A 24,404-nucleotide genomic window follows, 5' to 3' on the forward strand; every position below is an offset into this window, starting at 1 on the left:
AAGTTAAGAAAGTAAAAGAAGGACCAGAACCCATAGGACTTAACATGCCACTGTAAGCACTTTCATTTTACTCTGAATAAAATAGGGGAGACTTCCAGCGTTTTGACAAGACACATGTACAGACCAGTATTTTAAAAGTTCACTTTGGCTGCTATATTAAAAATGGACTATAGAGGGCAAGAGAAAACACAGAGGCATTTCTTTGAAGAACGTTTTAGTAATGTCGGTGAACAATGATGGTGACTAAAACTGCTGAGCTGAGGATTTTAGATACATTCTGAAGTTAGAACCAAGATCATTTCCTGATGAGTTAGATATGGAGGATGAAAGTAAGGAGTCCAGATGACTCTTAGGTTTTGATCCTTCACAACTGGAAGGATGGAGCTGTCATTAACTGAAATGGAAAAGGCATCAGGAGAGATTGATTTAGGGGGAAGGAGATTAGAAATTCAGTTTTAGACAAGGGAAATGGAAGGCATTGATTAGAAATAATGTGGAATTTTCAAGGAGGTAGTTGGCTACATGAAATCAGGAAAAAGATGTAAGCTGAGAACATAAACCGTAAGTCATCTAGATTTTATAGATGATACTAAATGTTATGGAACCAAATGAGCTCTCAGCATGATAGAGAAGCAGATGGAGATGGAGAAGACAAGCAGGCCAAGGATTGAGATATGGGCATCCTAATATTAAGATGTTAAGGGAAAGTGGAGGTATGAGAAAAGACATAGAAAAATTGACCAGGAAATTGGAGGAAAACACGTAAGTATGAAGACTTGGAAGTCAAGGGAAGAAAGACATCTGAAAAGGAAGAGATAATAAACTAATAAGTGCTGGTATAAGTCAAGTGAGTTGATAGTGGAGAATCGATTTTGATTTAGCAAGAAGGTATCCTAGATGAAATATACAGGAGAAGTTTGGGCAGGATACTGGAGGCAAAAAGCTGGCTGTAAGGAGTTTAGGACACTTCTCTGTGACATGGCCCAAGAATCATTCCACTGATCCATTCTACAAGGATACCTGAGCAGAAGGTAATAACTCATTTGCTGTAGAGTTTATAATTTGCCTCTGTAGGTGGCTCTAAGGAAAAAGAGATCAGTGGCTTTTTTTTTTAACTTAAAGTTCATATGTTTCTTTCATGATTTTCCAGATGTTTGATTTAATTTCTATCCCACTACCAGCTTGAGTATCATCAGACTAGACGCTTTGCTCTGCAAACACAGCTGTATGAATCTGAACACTGATGAGAGATTCACCCTCATGGAGTCATTGTTTAGCAGCACTTCCTTGTCCTGGCATAGATAGCGCATCCATGGTGAGCAAGACAATGGCAGTATAATTATATTTATCAGAGCAGAGCCTGATGAAGGTATTCCAGAATAACTTTGCAGGATAAAAAAAAAATTCTGATTATTTTATGACATGCACAAAAATGTATAGAGACGGGAACAATGGCAAAATGGATCACTCTACAAGGTCTTTCTTCTTCCTTCTGGCAGAGCAATGGTCATCTTTCAGTGTAGTCCTCTCCTGTCTTAAGACTTAAGATAAAAATCCTTTATGAATAGTTTAATACATCTTTTCCATAGGAGATTTCAAGCCACTTTAAAAAATATGGTAATCCTACGGGGTGATAATTATAAGAAATATCAGGACCAAATTAAATATAAAAGCAACGCTAGGTGTAATAGCTCACTGTGGATGTGCAGGCCATGAAGAGCTATGGAGTTACAGGCATCTTGACATCTTTCTTCAAGATTCCTGAAGTCTTGCAATAAAAGGGCATGAATTTCTGGGAGTTCCCTGTTGCTAATTAAGGTAAACCAAAGGGATAGTAGGATTGGCATCTAATAGTAAACCCTGAGACTAATCAAGGTTCTAATCTGAATGAAAAATTACCACACCTTCTCCTAAGGAAATAAAATTTTTTCCTTAAAAGAAAACTAAGGAACCTCAAATAAATATTTATGGTCCCTAAATTGTTCAAAGATCATAGGCAAAATGATTTTATTGTTCTTTTTATGTAGCTAGTATGTAATGTTGATGTATATGAAATAATCTATGCAATTATATGTTAGTTATAAAGCCTAATAATAAAAGAGCATCCATGAAGACACTACTCACCTGTGACGAGAACATCAGCCACACCATTGAACTGACCTATGTGATCAGACCTGATCCAATACCCCCATGCCCCACAGAAGGTGAGTTGTTTTTGCTGTTTCCATGCAGGTAAGAGTATAAGTTGAAATTACTGCTTTGGAAAACATTTTCATTATTCCATAAAGTTAAATCTGAACATGTTCTATGAGACCCCTAAATATCACCCCCAGGTGCAGCTGGAGACGTAAGACCATGCAGTTAGCCTATAATGACCCCTCAGTGTTCAAGTCTCCAAAATTTCTATATTGACATAAACTCACAATTTTATATATATATATATATATATATATAATATATATATATATATGTATATAAACTTTTTTTACTTAAAAATCAGGAATGATATCTTGTAATGGTCTCAAAAATTAACATGTTAATATTTTCAATATAAAAAGTTGTCTTTGATCAGTTTCTACTTTATTAACCACCTTTGGGTACGAGTCTGTGAAGCTGAGTCAGAGGATAAGAAAAGATTGACTGGAACAATGAGACTAGATGGAGAGGAAGGACTCAAGGAAAAGATTGGTCCCTCCATTTAAACAAGAGCTGGAATGATGAAAGAGGAGAAGTGGTGTAGCGTGAGTGAGAGTTCTTAGGGGACTGGGACAAATGACAAACTCTAGGCTTATTCAGGACTGTGAGCTAAGAGTTCAACTCCCCCTTCAATATTTGGGGGAGAAACAGCTAAAGCTCGATTTCATTGTTTATTTTTTGCTTTGGTTGTTTTGGTCATGATTTTTGGACTATTCTAGATCCCGGATTATATGGATTCAAGCTCCATAAAAGTTACATATAACGGTTGGCTTGCTTTTTTTGGATAGCAAATTTTTGTTTTACATGACATGAACACTTTCCCGTATCAACACGAAGAGCTATAATTCATAATTTTATTTATTTATTTTATTGTGTAAACACTTTAATACAGAGCCAATTCTTTTTTATCAAAGTATAGTTGATTTACTATGTATAACTCATTGTTTGAAGTGACGGTGTAATATTGAGAAATACTGATGCACCATAGCATTTGCTACCACTCCAATACTGGCAAAGCTTAAAATGAACCTGCAATGTCTACCCAGTGCTTGAGGTTTACCAGGGTCAGTGCTTTCATTCTTTGCTGGTGACAATTTGAAATACCGTAACACTTTTTGGAGGGAAACCTGGGAATTTCTACCTTACAGTCACCTGTCAATAATATATACAAGGAAGTATATTATTGCACTGTTTGTATAGTAAATAACTGGTTATGAACAGACGTTTTTCTGCTGAATAAATATAGATTTGTAAGTATCACTTTACATTTTTACTTGCTTCTTTTTCTGGACCTATATGAAACAATGCCGTATGCTTCATTCCTGTGATTCCTAAGGTCAAGGACAACATCTGTTCCATTTCTGCTGCAGAGCACTAGGTTCCACCCATTAGCACAGGAGGTGGCTTAATTAATTATATTATTTGAAAATAATGATAATGAAGCACAGAGCAACCCTCCTTTCATCTGCTAGTGATTCCATCTCCTTAATTGCACATGAAAGGAATTAATTACAGTACTTTCAGGGTTTTTTAAAGTGATGCTTAACTACAACCTAAAATGCAAAAATGAAAGATACAAGGGATGTTTCATGTGAGCCAAATCCTCCTTCCAATCATGCAACCTTTAAAAACCCTTAGGTCTTTCTTAGAAATATTAGTTATTTTGTTGTACGTTAATTTCACAAGGAAAGTGGGATGCTTTAATTATAAAAGCTACCTATTTCTTTTCACGATTTTTTAAATGTCTGCTTATGTTTTTGACTTCTGGATGTCATTTTTACACCTCCTCAGTGGATCTTCTGAAATTGACTTATGCTTTTCTCTCTGATTCTAATGAATCCTCTTTCCACGGGAGCTCTTTGAAGCCCCTCATTGCTCTCCCATCTTGCCCTCTGTAAGTACCTGTATATATTTGTGTCCAAACAATTTGTGTTTTATAGAGAGTGTATGGATAGTTTGATCTGATAGAGACTCCCAATCCTGTATGGACCATTTCTGCATTGGAGGGCCTTCTGCTTTAGGGAAGCACGAGGATGTTCTGAATGAGCATCCCTATGTGACAGCATCTCAAGCAGCAAATCCTCTGGGGGTAGTTGTGGGTTCTGGCCGGCAGAAGTCCCACCGAGACAGAATGAATTACTCAAGACTCTGTGGAAAAAGTCAAGAGAGCAAGAGGGAGTCGGGAGCCAACTCCAGAAGCCTCTCAAATGCTCCCATATTTACTGTGTACATTCAAAGGAAGAATGCAGGAATTTAGGGAAGGACAGGGTGGGGTCACAATGAGTACAAAGGCTTTGTTTATTGTTGGTGTTTGGCTCAAGGTCAGAAGACCCTTTTTGGTGAATCATGTTCGTGGGTGTTGAGCCTTTCAGCTTATCAGGGCGGAACGTCTGAGAATCAGAAGCTTAACAACTTGGACTCAGGCGGCTGTGCCTGTCTTAGGTTGCCCCCCTTAGGGGATCTTACCCGTCACTGGCTAACCGGCCTTCTCACCTCTGAGTCTGCAGCTTTTTGTAACTTGTTTACCATTCCAGCCCAAGGCTGTTTTGGGGATAGAAGGCTATCTAATAGCAGTCACGCCCAGCGTTTATAGCCGAGGGCCTGGGTCGTTGCTAAAACCTCAACTATGCAAGCAAGGCGGCTACTAAGCACATTTGCTCTTCTTTAAAGAGATAAGCGGCTGAGGTCTGTTACAATTTGTTAACCTAATCATGGGCTCCCACAGGGGGTAAAATGGCTTTAAAGTATGTCAGTCTGGCCTCAGAAAGAATAGAAGGTTAACTGAAGTTTTTTATTTTTGTTGTTTGATTTCCATTCACATTTAGCGTATGTACTTACAAGCTGAGATCTGGTTCTGTCTTGGGTCAAGTCTTCTATCTATACTTTGGATTGAGTTTCCCCCACTGCCATCTAGCTGAAGAAAGGGCCACAACTCATCTCTCTCTCACCCTGAAGAGCGGGAAACATGCTCTCTGTCCTAACAAGGTGACATGGGTCCAAAGTGCACCAAAAGCGCCAGGAAGTTGCAGCTCACTCATGCAGAGGGGAAAGAAGAAAGGAGGGTCCCACTGAGTTCTATCAAGGAGGAAAATTCAGGGCACAGAGTACATGTCCCTGTGCAGCCTATGTGATGTTTTCTCTGGTAAAGTATTTAATTAAGTAGTATAATTCAGAAAAAAGAAAAAGAGACAGGCATTCTTTTCTTTAAAATAAAAACTCAGTGAAGAGGAAGAAAATGAAGATAATGGTGAATGGAAGTGTCTGATCCTGTTTATCACTAACCTTCCTATTTACTGTGATCCCAGCAATGTTTTCTCTATTATCTTATTAAAAGAACATCCATAACCAAGAGGTCACAGAGTTTATTGTAATATTTAACATGTGAATGCCATGAAATTTAGATATATATATAATAACCTAAACCATTTATGTTTTGTGTTGTTTCTTATAATTGGAAAACTTATAAAACTATAATAGAAAATAGTGGGGGTAGGGCTAACAGAAAATAATCTAAACCATTTATGCTTTGTATCATTTTGTTTTAGTTAGAATCTTGGTATACAATTGGAAAAACGTTTGTCAAACTTTTATTAAAAATGATGTGTGTGCGTTAAGAAAATATCCACTTACCTCACCTGATATTTGCTTCTACTGATACTGAAAATACTGCTTCCTACATGAGAAGAGGAGTATGTATGATTCATCAGCAACAAAAATAGTTAATTTATCACAGTGTTTTCACTGCTGCATAACTGAAGCTACACTGTGGATAAAAGAAAGAAACTAGCAAATTTTTTACCATTTATAACTTATTAATATCATATTTTCTACTTAAAATTGAAATTTTTATTATTGCTCTTATTTGTTTTCAAAGGAAGGGTGAATGTTCTAATTTACTGATGGTGAGTCTATAGATCAAAATTTTATTTTATATTTTAATAATTGCTAGTGAACACGAATATCAAATAAAAGACCAGATGTGACAGATACCCTTAAATTGATTCCAACTAAATGGAATGCAAGAAACTTATCTACTTCTCTTGTGAGTGAAGATGAATTGCCATGGCTTAGAGCTTTAGAAGCCCATAGTTCTAATCTTTCATTGATACATAATCCCAGATGGTAGCAAACTGGTTCATTTTTATAGAATCCATTTTCCCAGAAGCACTTTACCATTATGTTGGATTTTAATTTGAAAACAGTAGGGCAAAATACACAACAAATACAGTAATTATAAGAAAAAAAGCATTCAAGCGATGTAACAACATTCCCCAGGAGGTCACACTCTGCTTTGTACTTGAGATTCTAAAGTTATTATTTTCTCAACTCTGAAGTTCTCAGGTAGAATTCAGGAGAAGCTAAAGGATTTTATGATGGTTATAAGTTGAGATGTTGTAGTGTGTGTAATATAAGAGGATGCTAGACTTCCGCTCTTAAGTAAAATACATATGTACATTGTAATATGCATATTATTCCTATGTGTTTTATTTTGTAAATAAAACCAAAATAAATTCTAAGTATTAAAACCTTAAATCCCATCATTCTATAGATTCTTCTAAGTACCTGGATATTTAGCACTATGGGTAGGGAAACGCCTAGAGTCCAGGATTGCTATAGTAATTCTCCTGCACGCCAGGAATTCCAGTGAAAGAGTGTGACAAGGAAATAGAAATAATACAGATACCTTGAATCGGAGGTTTCCATCCCTCAAAAGTTGACAAAGAGTGAGGATTGCTTTAAATCTGATACAACATACACAAGGAGTCATTTTGCATCAACAAAAACAGAATATTGTTCTTTATTGAGTATCTCCTGTAAGTTGAACATTGTACGATGCACAAAATAGAATATCTCATTAACTACGACAACAGTCCTCTGACGTCAGTGTTTATATCCTCCTTTTTTGTGGAAAATGGAAACAGGTTTATGGAGATTAAAAAGCGTTCTGATGCATGCACAGCCAGGAAATGGGGACATTGGGATGCAATGTACATCTGTGTGGACCCCAAACCCGTGCTCTTCAACAAAAGAAAACATTGCAACTGCCCTTTCCCATATGAGAGAATTGTTCATCACTCCACAGAAATACTCCTTGCCTCAGTTTGTCAGATACAGCCGTCTCATGGGGCAGTTCTTCTACTACCCCAGGGATGGGTTCAGAATCCTAGATGCTCCACATCCCACTGTGTGGCACCCTCACTGGGTGCCCTGCTTAACTCCTCCTGAGAACCTTCTAGATGTGGTCTCCCTTAACAGTTGAGATAAAGTCTTTCTCTGTCTCTCTTTTTTTTAATAGCATAAAAGCAATCAACTGTAGATGTCCTAAGTACTCAAATTGGCCACAGATTTAGAAAAATGGTCAAAATACCTAATAGTGGTTAGATAAATGGTCAAAATAGCTAAGAGTGATTAGATAAATATTAGAATATTTTTTCAGTTTTAATACCTAGAGAAGTTGGTTAGGATTTGTACATTTATTAGTAGGTCCTGAATGGTTTTATTTAAGAACTAGGGTTAGATTAAGTAATGGCTATAAAAATAAAACTTAATAATGGTTTTATCATTGCATGATGATTTTTCCATTTCTGTCAGGCTTACTTTGATGTTACATACTCTGTATAAATGTCAATTAGAAAACTGAATAATAGGAGCTTTATTAAAGAATTTTATAATTGTGTAACACATATAAACAAATAAAAAGAAAAGCTGTTTTTGTCTTAGTTGCCCAAACAATTCTAGCTTTTTGAATTAAGAACTTTAAACAAAGATCCTACTACAACCTGGAAGAAGTTTACCTAAATTCCAAGTCTATTAATATTTGAAAATATGCATGTCCTTACGTGTGCCAAACTTACAAACATAAATCTATATGCATAAAATAAGTTATTATATTATTTGGGGTTAATTTTACATTAATGTGATTCAAGAAAAAAGATTTTGATTTTTAAATATGGAAAGTTAACACAAAATAGGAAAAAGTAATAAATAAAACATTCTTAAGTATTTGGCTTTGTTTATTTTAAAAAAAGAATGCATTTATTGCTTCATTAAAGTATCCTTATTGTACAAATTCCTAAACCGTTACTCCTGAACTGTGATGGTAACCAGAATAAATCATAATGATACTGATGATCATAGTTAATGTTCATTGAATGCTTGCAGGGTGTCAGAAATCATTTGAGATGCTTTAGGTGGATTATGTAATTTAGTCCCCAAGACAATCCTAAGAAGTGGAAAACTCTAGTTTATAGATAAGGAAACTGAGTCAGGAAGAGGGTAAGTAACTGGTTCAAGATCACGTAGTTAGTGGATAGAGATGGGAATCTGAGAAGAGCCTGACTCCAAGACTTTGCTCTTGAAACTACTCTGTTTTTGCATAGTCTGTGGGGAGAGAAAGAGAGACAGAGACAGAGAAGAGGAGACAAAGGGAAGGAGGAGAAGGAGGAGAAGGAAAAGGGGAAGAAGGAGGACCAGGGGATGAAGAGGGGGATAGGGTGAGAAACTAGGTTGCACTTTAAGTAGGATGTTTAGCGAAGACTCCTGAGGAAGTGACATTGACTAAAAGCTTGAAAAATGTGACAGGGCTAGCTATGGGGGATACTGGAGAACATGCTGCTCCAGATAGAATAGTTGTGTAAGAATGTTTCTCCTACCTTCTCAAGAGCATCCCCCTCATTACACCAAAATCCAAGCCTTAGTGATCTAATATTTTCCCTGATTTCTAACCAGTTTCCCATTTCCTTGCATCTAAAAATGAAAAAAAAAAAAAATCAGGAATCTCACTGATTCTTTTTTACATGAACATTTGTTAATTCTTTTATCTCTTAACATGAAATGATTGGCTTTTATTTCCTTGTGGGGAAGCATGTGCTTGGAAGGGAGTGTTTATCATGAATCTCTGCTTTCACATCCAGCCTGGGGGCCACGGTCATAGCCTCCCAATCACCAAGACCCATAAAACCTGATGCCCACTTAGGTGACCTCAGGAAAGAAGCCCAATTGTATGAGATTAACCTGAGTATTTCAAGGGACAGATTACTCATACACCAATAGAGGGGAAATTTGGTGCTGGTTTCAGATAATTTGATTATATCTTAAAACTCTTTTCTTATATTTTTGAGGCTAGATTACATGTATTAAAATGGTCATATCTTAAAAGGGCATTTTAATAAATCTTGTCAACATATAATTCCATATAACACCAATCAACTTATAAGGTTGCTTCTAGAACACTAGAAAGTTCTCTCAAGGCCCTTTACAGAAAATTCCCCTCCTCCCACAAAGGCAACCACTTTTCTGTCATCCATCCCCATAGATAGGTTTTGCCTTTCTTGGTTTGAATATAAATGGAATTTTACAGTATGTACAGTAGTGTCTGGCTTCTTTCATTCTCTGTAACTTGTTTTTGAGGTTCTTTTTTATTGCTAGGTAGTACCTCATTGTATCAATATGCCAGTTCATTCATTTTCCCATTGTGGTAGTTGATTTGGGTAGTTTTCTTTTGTTCTTTATTTTTCTTGGTAGAAAGCAACAATATAAAACATATTTTTAACATAGTTTGGATAAATAACTAGGAGCAGACTGCTAAATCATAGGCTATGTTCAACTTAATAAGAGCCACAGCATTTTTCCAAAATGGGTTTTACACCCCTCCAGTAATGTGTGAGTTCCAGGCGCTCTCACATCTGCTCCCTCACTTCTGTTGTTAGTCTTTCTAATTTTAACCATTCTAATGATTACGTGGTAGTAATTCTGTGTGGTTTTAATTTTCATGTCCCTAATGACAAAGGGTTTTGAGAATCTTTTCAGTGACTCTCATCTTCTTTTTGAAGTGTCTGTCCAGTCTTCCCACATTTTCCATTCAGTTATCTCTTAACTATTGACTTGTAATCTGCAGTAAGTCTTTTGTCAGATATATGTGAAAATGTATTTCTCCTCATCAGTGTCTCTTTATTCACTTTTTAATAGTGCTTGCTGAAGAAAAACAATTTTTATCTTTAAAGACCAGCTTAACAAAATTTTGTACATGTAGTGCTTTCTGCTTATAAGAAATCTTTGTCTATCTCAAAGAAAAGTGTTTCTTTTAAGAATTTTATGGTTTCAGCTTCTACATGTAAGTCTGCAATCCAATTTGAAGTAATGTTTGTACATGATGTGGTATATTGGTCAGTGTATTTTCTTGTAGGAACTTTGTGGTTTGATGCTTAAGTTTAGGCCTGCAATCCAATTTAAATTAATTTGCATATGGTGAGAGGTATAGATCAATGTTCACATTTAATTTTTTCATTTGGATATTTAATTATTTCAATACTGTTAACAATATTCAAGAACTTTTGATGCCAAAAATGAAAGAAAGGAAAACTAAAACTTGAGCTTGCCTGGCTAATTAAGTTTGTGACAACCACTTTTGAATTATGCCTAGTTATCATGTAACACATTAGCAATTTACATGCTATTCTGTCATATTAACTTTGTTGAAGGTTTTCTTTTATTGTAATTTAAAACTCTCCAGCATAAATATAATTCTTAATGTGTACTGTTTCTGCAGTCTGCTTATCTGCAGCAAACATCTGGAATGATGGATTTCTAAGAGTTTGCAAAGGCTCAATTTGTATACACAAAACTATTGATTAGTGTCATTATCTACAATGATTTGTTATCCTTCATCAGTCACCACAGATTTAATGATACAGCTTCATCTCTGAGACAGTCTTCCACTTTTTCACTTAAAAACGTCTCACTCTTCTGTCTCTTTCTCCTCTCTTAACCTCTCATCATAACCTACTGTTTCACATTCATGATGAGATCATTCCACTTCCTTTCTTCATTTTTTGTGTATTTAGAAGTATATTCAATCCATTGGTAAATCAATACTTATTATTGAATATGTGTCAGATACTGACAAATAACTCAAGTTTTTATTAGAATATAAAAAATACAGGGAAAAAGAATTATTGAAGGTTAAGAACCAATGTCTAAGAACCTATGGCTCAACTAGATTAGTTGTCTGGCTTCCCAGAACCATCAAGAAGCCTGAAGTGGGTATTGATTCTTACACAGAATTTTCATATTTTTCAAAATTTCAAAATAACCAGTCACATTTTCAATCACTACATGAGACTACATCATGTTCGGGACTAAAAGGAATATTGAAGACAAAGGAGGTTTTCACCAGACAATGAGTCACTTTTTCTTGAGTGGAGGGCTAGTAGGGTTAAGGTGCTTAAAGTGCATGGATCTTTAAGAAATTAAGTAAGAGACAAAGGATGCTCAATGATGATGCTCTGGAAGGAAGCAAAAAGATCATAGAATCTCCTATAACAAAATACGTTTTGGCCATAATAATCATAATAACCATCACCATCACAGTGGGAGCTGTATACAGAGCCATAGCCACAGCCCTAGTAGAAGTCATATCCACATCTCCCACACACATTTCCATAGAAATTGGACTAGATGGCATCAGGAGATGAGAATGCAGCTGGGCTATAAAAGAAAGCTACTTGAGTTTCAGTATCACGGACTGCCCTGGGCTCTTTCTACATAATCAGATGTTTACACAGTACACATCACACTTTGCCTTCTTGTTCCCACAAAAATTTATACTTAAAAAAAGCTGACTTATTTTATGTCATAAGAAATCCTCTCATTTTGTGGACCTTTTTCAGTTTCCCCAAATCAATCACAAACTTTCAAAAGTAACTTGTGTTCCCAGTAAGTTACAAATGTATATTCCACAAGTGTCATGAGATGCACAAATAACACACTGCCTTTGTCTTCACTAATCTATAATTATATCTTGTACTGAAGTTGGAGCCATGTTAAATTCCTTGATATATCTCCTAAACCAATAACTGGCCGTTTGCCTTTTCCTTATTCATTTCCTACTCTCAGTTGATTTAAAGCCAATTTACTTTGAAAATAATCAGTGTCAGATTTTCAGTCTTCAATGTGAAGACCTCACACAGGCACGCTCCCTACCGCCACCCTCCTCCTTCTTCAAATCAGCTTTCCTCAGCTGCAGCATCTTTTCAATATTTATCATTCTTTAGTATGGCTTTCATTTCATTTCTACATCCCCATATTTCAAAAGACCTTTACATCATTTCTAGTTTTCCGATTCTATGATTTATAAATTGTCCTTGACATCTCTCTAGAGTGAAATACGTAAACGCACACCGACCTACCCTGCCTCCCGAGTCAGGTCAGTATTATTTCTCCAGAACCCAGAGGGGGAATTTTCTCAAGTGGTCCACGAGGTTAGTTCCTTTTCTCTTGTTTCCCATGTGTGTCACACCAAAGTTTAAGCACCTTAACTCTACTAGCCCTCCACCAAAACGTAACCCTTGAACTCTAATCTCAGTATACTTCTCCACTAACTCCCTGCCTTCCCCGGATAGTACAACAGTATATCCAATAGATGCTATAGTTTCCCCTTTTATGTCTGTTTGTGAGACTACCAGTTTCATGAATATTTCAACTACCTGATATAAATAGGGCAATCAACCCCCCTAAAAATACACATTGTATTTCTTATAAACAATCAGATGTCACCCCAAGCAATCTGTACTAATCAGACTGATGGCAGAGTGGCAGAGGCTGAGACAATCAAAAGAGAGCTCTCAAGGCTTTTATTTTTCCCTTTTGGAAGGAATATTCTTTTACAAACAATTTAAATACGGAATCAAAAAAACGTGAATTCACAGTGAAACAATGAGAAAGTAGAAATTTCTCCCTTTTTCTGTTCTTTTTATTCATCTTCCCCATGCAACAATTATCATGTTTTGTGGGAGCCCATGACTGGGTTAACAAACTGTAATGATCCCAGCCGCTTATCTCCTTAAAGAAGATGTGCTTAGTAACTGCCTTGAGGTTTTAGCAATGACCCAGGCCCCCGGCTGTACACACTGGGCGTGCCTGCTATTAGATAGTCTTCTATCCCCAAAACAGCCTTGGGCTGGAATGGTAAAATGCTGCAGACTCGGGGGTGAGAAGGCTGGTTAGCCAATGAAGGGTAAGACCCCCTGAGGGGGCAACCTAAGACAGGCACAGCCGCCTGAGTCCAGGAAAATCTTGCCAAGCAGCTGATTCTCATACGTTCCGCCCTGATAAGCTGAAAGGCTCAACACGAACATGATTCACCAAAAAGGGTCTTCTAACCTTGAGCCAAACACCAACAATAAACAAAGCCTTTGTACTCATTGTGATCCCACCCTGTCCTTCCCCAAATTCCTGCTTCAACTGTACTCAATAAATATGAGAGATTTGAGAGACTCGTGGAGTTGGCTCCTGACTCCCTCTCGCTCTCTTGACTTTTCCCCAGAGTCTTGAGTAATTCATTCCATTTCGGTGGGACTTCTGCTGGCCAGAACCCACAACTGGTGACAAACCCACAATGTTTAAAGTAGACAAATTTTCTACAAACAATTGTCCAACAGAAAGTTCTCTCTTAAACCTTATCTGGAATAGGGATGCATTGAGTTTCAGAAGGATCCACTGTTACCTGAGGATTACCAGGTGAAATGCAGGGACACCGAATTTGAATTTCAGATAGCGGGGAATAACATTTGTAGTATAAGTGTGTCCCATGCAGTATTGGGGACATACTTATATTAAAATGCCACTCACTGTTTACCTAAAATTGAAATTTAGCTGGGTGTCCTCCTGTGTTTCTCTTTGCTAAATCTGGTAACCCCATATATGAGTATATAAAGATGAGACATCATTAGTATAGACAGTCACATTCTTCATGTACGTAAGCCATGCCGAATGGTGGCGCAACGTGCCCTGAAGGAACTAGAACTAAACCTCCAGTTACTATTATTTATTGCTAATGATAATAAAGCCCAGTTTTTAGATTTTATACATTTCATTCTGAGTGATCCACTGAAAGGAAATGATCGCATTAGTGACTCCTCGGCATCGCCCTGGGGTCTTTGTAGTGAGACAAGCACTCTCAGGCCACCTGTTAGACTGAAACCACAGGCTCACGACATTTGTTTGTATTCTGAAGTTACGGGTTGTGAAGCATTTACAAACCAGTTTACAAAGCATCATGCTAGGGCGTCATTTTGGCCATTTCATAAGGGCCATATTTGGATTACTACTTTGTATTCTGGTCCAAATAAAACACTTCAATGTCTAATGATAGCATGCCATGCCTTTAAAAACATCTAGTTTAGGACAATGGCAAATATGAACATGAAATTACATGTGTTTTTAAAAGTTAAGTCATTGGTTGTATTACCTGCCTATGTTCCGACAAACACATGAGAGAATAACATATTCACCGCTCTAGCTCTATATGACCCTATGATTTTAAAATAAAGGAAAATTAATAAAAAACTATTATTTCAGAAAACTTAAGTCAGAAAAGAAATATATGTACACATATACACAGTTTTTAAAAAGACTAGAAGCAAACAATAAAATTACAGTAGTAATTTTCTCTGATTAATGTAATTATGGTTTATTTTAATTTCTTTAAATTTTATTGTTTATAAATATAAAACTGTGATAAAATATTACCTTCATAGTCAAAAAAATAAATGATATTAAAATTTTTTTTCTAAGGTTTTCTTTAAGTCTAATGACAGGCATATTAATGCAAGTGATAAACTTGTTTTATATATTCTAATTATTAGCATTTTCCTGCTACTTCTTCACTTTCTGGTCAGGAAAATATTATCAATTGATAAATTAAATAAAAGGAAAAAATATTGTAAGAATATGCAGCCCTTTCTGCTGGGTTGCTGTGCTAGTTTTCCATAACAAAGGGCAGCCATAACAAAGTACCAAAACCAGGCGGCTTAAATAGCAGAAACAGATTATCTTACAGTTCTGGAGGCTTGAAGTTCAATGTCAAGATGTTGGCAGGATTGCTTCCTTCTAAGGGCTGTGATGGATTGGTTCCTTCCAGGCCTCTCTCCCAGCTCCTGGTAGCCTCTAAATGTTTCTTGGCTTGAAAATTATGTTTCCCAGTGTTCTTCACATCGTCTTCCCTCTGTAAGTGTCTGTGTCTAAATATTACCTTTCTATAAGAACACAGTTTATACTGAATGAGAGCCCACCCTCATGACCTCACCTTAGCCTGATGATCTACAAAAACTCTATTTCCAAATAAGACCATGTTCCCAGGTACCAGGGGTTAGGACTTCAGCATGTTGTAGGGAGGACACAGTTCAACTCATAACACTTACATAATCAGTCGTGTTTCTAAAAGCAGTCATTTTTCTGTTAAGAGTGAAAAACAAGCCAAAACTTAGTTACAACAGACGAAGGATCGGTCTTATTTGCCACATGCTGGGGAGGGTGTAGTTAGTCTTTGTAGTGTCTTAAGAATTGCTATTTTTTTTTTCTCTATCTATCTTCAAATGTCAAAGTCCCAATTCTCAGAATTTTCTGAATGAAGCACTGTGGTGGAGAGTTTGACATCATCAGGGATTCCACAAAAACTCAGTTATGTATGTAGTATGGCTTCCAAATGACGAATGATCCCCGTGATCCAAGGAAGAAAGAAGTGTTGGAGAGTGGTGAAGGGATAGCTCCTTTCTGGAAGATTCTGTTCATTGATCACAACAGCTCACTTAAGACTGAAGAAACACAGTTGTTGAGAAACCTCATTCTGGGTTTTATTTCACCATCTAACTACTAAAGTTTTACCTAATTGGAATCTCTGTACACTGTTGGTGGGCACCTCTGCTATGGAGAACAGGGTGGAGGTTTTTCAAAAAATTAAAAATAGAACTACCACATGATCCAGCAATCTCAGTACTGGATATTTACCCAAATGAATTGAAATTAGTATCTGGAAGAGATATCTGCATTCCCATATTCATAGCAGCGTTATTCACAATAACCAAGGTGTGGAACAACCTGAGTGTCCATCAGTGGATGAATGGATAAAGAAATGTGGTATATGCATACAATGGAATATTATTCAGCCTTAAAAAAAGAAGGAAATCCTGACCTTTGTGATAACAACATGGATGAACCTGGAGAACATTATGCTAAGTGAAATAAGCCAGTCACAGAAAAAACAATGCATAATTCCACTTATATGAAATATCTAAAATAGTCAAAATCATAGAAACAGAAAGCAGATTGGTGGTAGCTGGGGGCTTGGAGGAGGGGAAATGGGGAGTTGCTGTTCAACAGATATAAAGTTTTGGGATTGCAAAATAGGTAAATTCTAGAGATCTTCTGTACAACACTGTGCCTATATTTAATGGTACTGTGTTGTGCACTTAAAATTTGAAGAGGTTGTGTCTCAGGCTAAGTGTTCTCACCACAATAATAATGTAAAATAAAATCTAATACTACTAGAAAAAAATAAACATAAAAACAACCAAGAAAACCTTGACCTTAAGAGGCTTTTCCATAGTCAGCTGTAGTGGTCCTCCTTTCTCCCATCTGGCTAAAAACTGATGGTCAACTTTGTGCATGCTGCTTGAATCATAGCCATGCCACAGTTTGAAGCATCTTTCCCTGTTGGTCCCATGTTTTGGGGGATATTGAGTCCACAAGTATATACAGGCACCAGAATAGAGACAAGAAGACCACACCACAGGTTTTGTTTACAGGTGAATCATAGACACACAGTCAGGATGGATGGTGGAGATAGGGTGTAGCTGAGCTCTTACTCTGGATGTGTTATATTCCATGCAAATACGGCAAATCTGAAACTGACTCTAAATTCCATTTCAGAAAAATGAATTCCTTGCTTATAGTTGTATTCACAGTACATGATTTTACCAGTAGTAAAAATCAACATATTGTCGTGACAAAGTAAAAAAGTGACAGGTGCACCTCCAGCAAAGCATAGACTCCTTTTCTCCTGCTCTTGCCATAGATCAACATTTCCCAGAGAGAGTGGACCAAGGCCTGTAGTGTCATACAACTTCTCTTTAAAGGTTTGTGGTTTTAAAACTACAAGCTATAAACTGCTGCTTATTGACAACAGCAGGAAAATTCGCAGGCAGCTCTGCATTTGTTAAGTAATCCAGATCTCATCTTCTCATTTTTCATTAATCAAAAAGATACTGGGGCCAATCAGAACTTTGTGTCAGCATAAGATAAAATATTAGTGCCATACATTGATTTAGTTCTAGTCAAAAGAAAAGAAACATTTTTTAAGTACCCTTTAACATGATCACACAAGAATATGTATAATTTCTTAAAGATTTTATATGTTAGGAATAATTCCTGGATCCCGTTACTAACATAGTAGAACCATAAAAATTAAGGAACATCGGGTTAGATATCATTGATTAGCCAAAAGTCTTATTTTTAAAATCAATACAAAATAATCATAAATATCACTATTTTAAACATATGTTCTGACATTCAAAAGGTTTTCTAAATTCAGACCTAAAGAGATATAATTTAATTCCAAGGTAAATGACAGTTTTTACCCGTGTGAGCAGTCATCTGTTTCTGTACATTTTTATTCCATGCAGAGTAATCTTCTGTCTGTTTGACTTTATGCCACTGAACTTTTCAGCTCTTTTTATTGGTTTAGCATCATTCTTCTAGGTAAGTGTCCCCTCTGCTCGTTCAGCTCTGTTCCTTCTTCCTGAAAGCACATCTTGCCTAATTCTTCAAATTCTTTCTCCGTGTTGTTGGAGAAAGAATTTCTACCACAAGCTGGCCAAACACTATTCTTTTATGATCTCTAAAGTACTCTTTTGTTTCTACCCCACACATCCATATTCTTTGTGAAAATGAATTACTCATGCTCCCTTTCCTCATAAAGTCATAGATTTCAAGCTGATATGTGATAAGCAATATTTACCTGTGATTTTAACTGAATAATTTTATATTTATACATAGCATACCCATATTATTTGGTCCCTGATCATTCTGGTGTTACTTAAATTAATGTATTGGTCATACATAAATAAATCTCTTCTGCTTTTTATAGTGAAGCACAGTATATAAAGTGACTGCTATATAAGCAGTTATTAAAATGTTTATATTTTCAGTTCTAAGACATTGATTCTGTATGTGTGGGTAAGTGAGAGGTTCTATTTCTACTTAATTGTGCAGTTCAACAAAATAGAAATCATAATGAAAATATTGAAGTGTGACTGTTAGCCATTATTATAAATCTATTAAAATTATCAAAGTGAAATAAGAATGAAATTTGGAGAAACACACGAGTACAACTAGGTCACATACTTAATGTCTTCCATTGTTATGAATCTCTGTTTACTCTCACCCTGATCTTTCCAGACCTTGGTAACGCAGAACATACACCTACTTGGACCTAGTAAGGGCTATTACGTTGAGTGCCACAGCAGTATTCTGATTCTTCTCTCTGAGTCCTCCCAGAAACTTCAGAAAAAATGCAGCCAATAAGCCAAGAGCTAGAGTTTCCTTCATCTTTTGCTCCACTGGAAAAAAACAGAATTAAAAGTCAGTCATGAAGCGTTTTCACGTATATAATTTTATCCAGTTAATAACTTTATTAACTTTATTCTGTGTCCTTGGAAACTAAACTTAATTTTTTTCCCTTAAGTTGTATTGTCAGTGAGCCAGCTCAAACAAAGATAAGTAACTTTTTTTTCCAAAAGACTGTGGAAGACTAAAGCAAGGGGTTCCAGGAAGCAAGTAAATATAACAAGCTGTCAAGTTTCTGCTCATTTGGTGATCAAGCTCAGAAGTGAGAGGAATATTATGCTTATAAAACGACTTTGTCAGCTTCACCCACTAGTTTGGGTAAAGACATTGACTTCAACAGCCAGACCTTATCCAAGTCCAAACATATATGAATAAATTGTGCAGAAACTTAATCGACATTGATACACATATAGCCTGATGTATATAACATGCTCCTGAACAGTGGCCAAATGTCAAATAAAAACGTTTAGATAAGTTGGTCTATAAATTGCAAATGCGGAGTCGTTGCTACAAGGTTGTTGAGATAATCGAGTTGTGGGTCATATGTCTCCAGGGAACTCAAACATAAAAGTCTGGATTTTTTAAAAATGGGCCAAAATGGAAACACATATATGTTAAATGCATGCTCCGCAGTATAAGGTAAACGTCCATTCATAGTAACTCAGGGTTTTCCCAGAGAGACTCTGGGAGAATCTAAATTGTTAGAAAAAGTTCTGAAAAGTTCATATATATATGTCACAATATTACTTTACTATGTTAGCAAAAGCTCCTCACAAAATTCTCTTTGGCAAACTTTTCATTCTCCTTCTCCCTCTTTCTTGCAATTGAATCACTGTAGCAGAAATATAACTAGGAGTCTCATGAGACTTCAAATCTTAGAAGGAAATCTTCTAGAATTTTCATTGGAAAAATGATACTTGGTTCAAAACTAATTAGAACTATATAAAGAATGTACTTGGCAAAATGTAGTAGAAATTAATCTAAGGACTATGGGCACATAATACATGTAATACCTTGGTTTGCAAATGAAAAATACTAACATTAAATGAAAATAAACTCACATTAAAAATATATATCATAAAAATAAACAGGGCAGTTGGAAAACTTATTTTCCTCCATTTATAAAATTTTCAAAATTAAAATAATCATAAAATTAAAGGATGAAATATTTATGTTTAGAAAATAATTATGAAATTATTCTATTCAATCTGTGATATAAATAATCTAAAGGTTAAGATCAGTTCATCTCAGGTTCAAATTCCTCAACTCTGATTCTGAAGGTTTTTGATTTTATGTAATAAGTAGGCCCTTGAATATTAAAATAATTTTTCCACAGGAAAATGCAATTTAAATCATGTCTTAGCTCAGGCTGGTGTAACTAATTGTCATAGACTGAGTGACGTGTAAACAACAGAAATTTACTTCTCACGGTCCTGGAGGCTGCAGTCTGAGATCATGGCACCAGCATGGTCAGGTTCTAGTAAGGACTCTCTTCCCAGTTGCAGACTACTGACTCCTCATTCCGACCTCACATGCAGGAAAGAGGGTGAGAGAGCTCCCTGGGGTCTCTTTTTTCATAAGGACACTAATCCCATTCATGAGGGCTCCATCCTCATGACCTAATTACCTCCCAAAAGGCCCACATCCTAATACCATCTCATTGGAGGTTAGGATTTTAACATATGAATTTGGGGGAACATACATATTCAGTCCATTGCAAATGAATATAGAGCAACAGTGACAGAAACCTCCTGAAGCAAAATCCTGGGTTGTGGGTCACTTACAGTGTGGCAAATATGTAAATGAAGTCCATCACTAGCGTGGAGGAAAGCACTTCATATAAGAATTCTGTCAATTTTATTATTATATTTTTAGTCAAGGAGCATTTCAGGAGAGGTCAACATTTGAGTGTGAAGCTAGGCATCACCTAACTGAAGATTGCTACAATGGCATAAAAGCCATCTCCTTGTTCTTGCATGTTTCTGATGATTATAGAAAAGCCAACTTTGCAATATAGGCTGCGCCTCTGGAAAAAAACAACTTTTATTGATGCTTTACTGAGAGATAGAGAAATATATATATATAAAACCTCCAAATATGTCTTGCTTAGTACATATGAAGTCTTTGAATTAAAAAAAAACAACCCTTTAAACTCTTTTTCCACTTTATAACAGCTATGGAGAGAAACCAATGAAAGCTAAATTGAGCCTCTGTTCCTCCTTATTCTCAAAAACCACACCTTCTGGTCCAATGCCACCTGCATCCTTGTGACAGGATGGTGAAGATTGGGGTAAACAGATGTGATCTTGTCACCAGAGCTGTTTTCACCTCTGACAAGGTGGCAATTGTGGCCATAAGCAAACATTTCATTGACCCCAACGAGTATGATTCAGCCAATGCAAGTTCAGTGTACCACCAAGACTGAGAACACAAAACTTTTAGTGACTGAGAAACCTAGCTCCATTTTCTAGATTTCACATCAAACAGGGTAGTGATGGTGCTGAATATGTTGCAGAGTCCATGTGTCTTTTTTTTAAGTTCTGTTGAAATATAATTGAAATACAAAGAACTGCACATATTTAATGTGTACAACTTGATGAGTTTGGACAAATGCCAACACCCATGGTACCATCCCCGCAATCAAGGCAATAGGCAGATGCAACACTTCCCAAACTTTCCTTGTCATGATCATCTTAGAAAATGCTGGGGTTAGCTTTAAGAGTGAAGCCAAAAGCTCATGTTCTCTCCCACCTCTGCCGATGCCTCTGTTTTAGGGATGAGACTAAATCATGAGAATTGACAGCTCCCTCAAGATGGTCACCGAAACCTTGTACTGCACCAGGTACTTAACTCCTCCAGCCAAGATCATCCATGATGACTTTGGCATTTGAAGGAACTAACCAGGCTCTAGTGATCACAGCCCATCACATTACCACTGCCCGGAAGACCAAAGATAGTCCTCTGGCATTGGCACTGTGACCGCGATGCTTCCCAGAGTGTTGTCCCTGCACCCCTGGCACAGTCCATGCTGTGGGCAAAATTATCCAGAGCTGCCTCTGAAGCTGGCTGGTGTGGTCTTCTAGGTCCCCACATCCAACCTGTTTATATTAGATTTGACCTGAAGAAGGCTACTGTATAATTTTCCAGGGGCTGCCATAACAGATTACCACAAACTGGCTGACTGAAGACAACAGAAATGTATTCTCTCACAGATCAAGGGACCAGAAGTCTAAAATCAAGATGTCAGCAGGATTAGTTGCTTCCTGGGGGCTCGGACGGAGAATTGCTCCATGCCTCTCTCTTAGCTTCTGAGAGTTGCCAGCAATCTTTGACAATCCTTGGTTGATAGACACATCTTTTTATTCTCTGCCTCTGTCTTCACAGAGACATAAAATATAAAGGTGTTCTCTCTGTGTGCCTCTTACCATCTTCCCTCTGTGTGCTTCCCTGTCCAAATTTTCCTCTTCTTTCTTGTAAGGACACCAGTAACTGGATTAACTGGGGCCCACCCCAATCCATATTACCTCATCTTAACTTGATTAAATCTGCAAACACATTTTCAAGTAACGTCACATTCTGAGGTTCTGGGTGGACATGAATTTAGAGGGAGATTCTATTTAGCCCAGTAGAATTACCAAATATGATGACATTAAGAAGGTGATAAAGCAGACATTCAAGAGTTCTCTGAGGATCATATCCTGGACTATATGAAACACCAGGTTGCCATCTATGATATTAAAAGTGAAACCACTCCTTTACCTTTGAGGCTGGGGTTGGCACTGGCTCTGTGAAGCTCATTTCCCAGTATGAGAATTAATATGATCATTGCAACCATGAGTTTGAACTCATGGTCTACATGGTCTCCAAACAGTAAAAGCCCTATGTCACCAACCTAACAAGAATGAAAGGAAAAGATAATTCCTCTGTTGCAGGGGAGTAACAGTCACCCCTCCTGCAAACTCAAACCCAAGCCACTGGGACTCTCCCATCCTCAGCAGGATTCCCATCTCAGGCTTCCAAGGAAAGATAGGAGCTTAGGGATCCCTACCTTCTCAGGGGCCATCAACATTATCGTAAAATGTACAGCTTTACTGGGGAGAAGGACAGGTGTAGGAAAGCTACTTTGAGAAATATGCATTCAATTTAATTAGCATTTATTTTAGAGCTTCCTAAAACACATAACATAACAGTAGGCACTGATGAAAATAAAAAGATGAATAAGGAATTTCCTTCAAGGAATTTCCAGCTTAGTGAGGAAGAAAAGTGCATATACAACCAACTCATATGAGGGTGGGGGCAGAGCATGTGCTTAGCATTTGCAAGTCCTGGGTTCGATCCCCAGCACCTCCATTAACAACAACAACAACCAAATCACAGACTGATTGGGTGAGTTAATGGAAACATAATGTGATGCAGGAGTAAAGAAAAAGGAAAGTGAAATCATATGAAATTGTCCTCAAAAAACTTCAGTCATGGACCCACTCTTATCCCTGCCATGCTCCCAGAATTTTATTTCATGAGTCTACGTGACTTACTCCCTAACCCACTTCAGGTCTTGCTCAAATGTCACCATCTAGGGGAGGCCTTTTCTGAACATCCTTATTTATAACTGGTACCCTCCTCCACATATCTGTCTTCCCTGCTTAACTTTTCCTCAAAGCATTTATCTCTATATGACCACCTGTGTTTTACTAATTTCGTTGATTGTCTTTTCTTCTCACTAGAACATAGGCTCTGTGAGGGCAAGTATGGTTTTCTTTTTTCCACCATAGGAACAAAATAGACAAAAGAGTCTGATGTACTGGGGCCAAATAATAAATGTATTTAAACATCAAGGTAAAAGGTATGGAATTCATTCTAAATGTAATGGAGAACAATGGAGGCTTTTGAGCAAATGAATGACATAATCAGGTTGATATTTTGAGATACAGTGATCATTACTTCTTTTCCAATTCAGTTAGTCATGTCCTATTTCTTTGAAACCATTGTTTTCTCAATTACTCTTGAGTAAAAATCTTTCCTTGAGGACTGGCGCTGATTGCATTGGATTTGTGGCAGTTTTTGTAAGCAGCATTCTCCAACTATATTTCCAGGAACACTGGGTCTGGAAGGTATTAAAAGGTATTCCAAGAACCAGAGTTTCCAAGATGAAAAATATACTGTCAAATGCTATAAAATAAAGCCCCTCCCAGGATGTTCACAACTTGCATTTATTCTTTAAATTTTACTTGAGCACCTCTTATCTGACAGGCACTGTAATAGGAATATCAGCTGGAATGTAAGGGGAGGATCTGTAAGTGTCCTCTAGAGAACCATCATATGGAGAGAACTAATCCAACATTGTTCAACAAACTATCATATCTGTGCAATAAAAATAACTTTTAAGTTGATAAATAACTTTTTAAGTCCTTTCGAAAGGTGCTATTTTAGAATACGTGCTAAAATATAAAGGTCTTATGAGTGTACAGGCTTCCTGGAGAAAATGATGGACGCTTCTACACAGCACAGGGGAATAAGCCATATTACGTCAAATAGGTTATTTTTTAAATAAGCATTTGGAAGGCAGTTTTGCCTGAATTAAACTGACTATTTTCAAAATAAACTTTTGATAGAGCTGAATAAATTTTCTACCAAATTAATCTCAACGTAACCTCAGTATGGAGTTACTTGACCATGAGAGTTGAAAACCATTTTGTAAGATGCTGAGTAAGGGTTGAGTTTTAGTTTTAAAAAATCTGTAAAATGCTTCTGAAATTTGATACTTTATTGGAACCATTTTTTGTTGCAAACCATCTGTATTATGACAT

Source organism: Camelus dromedarius, chromosome 2, assembly GCF_036321535.1.
Source record: "Camelus dromedarius isolate mCamDro1 chromosome 2, mCamDro1.pat, whole genome shotgun sequence".
Lineage (NCBI taxonomy): Eukaryota > Metazoa > Chordata > Mammalia > Artiodactyla > Camelidae > Camelus > Camelus dromedarius.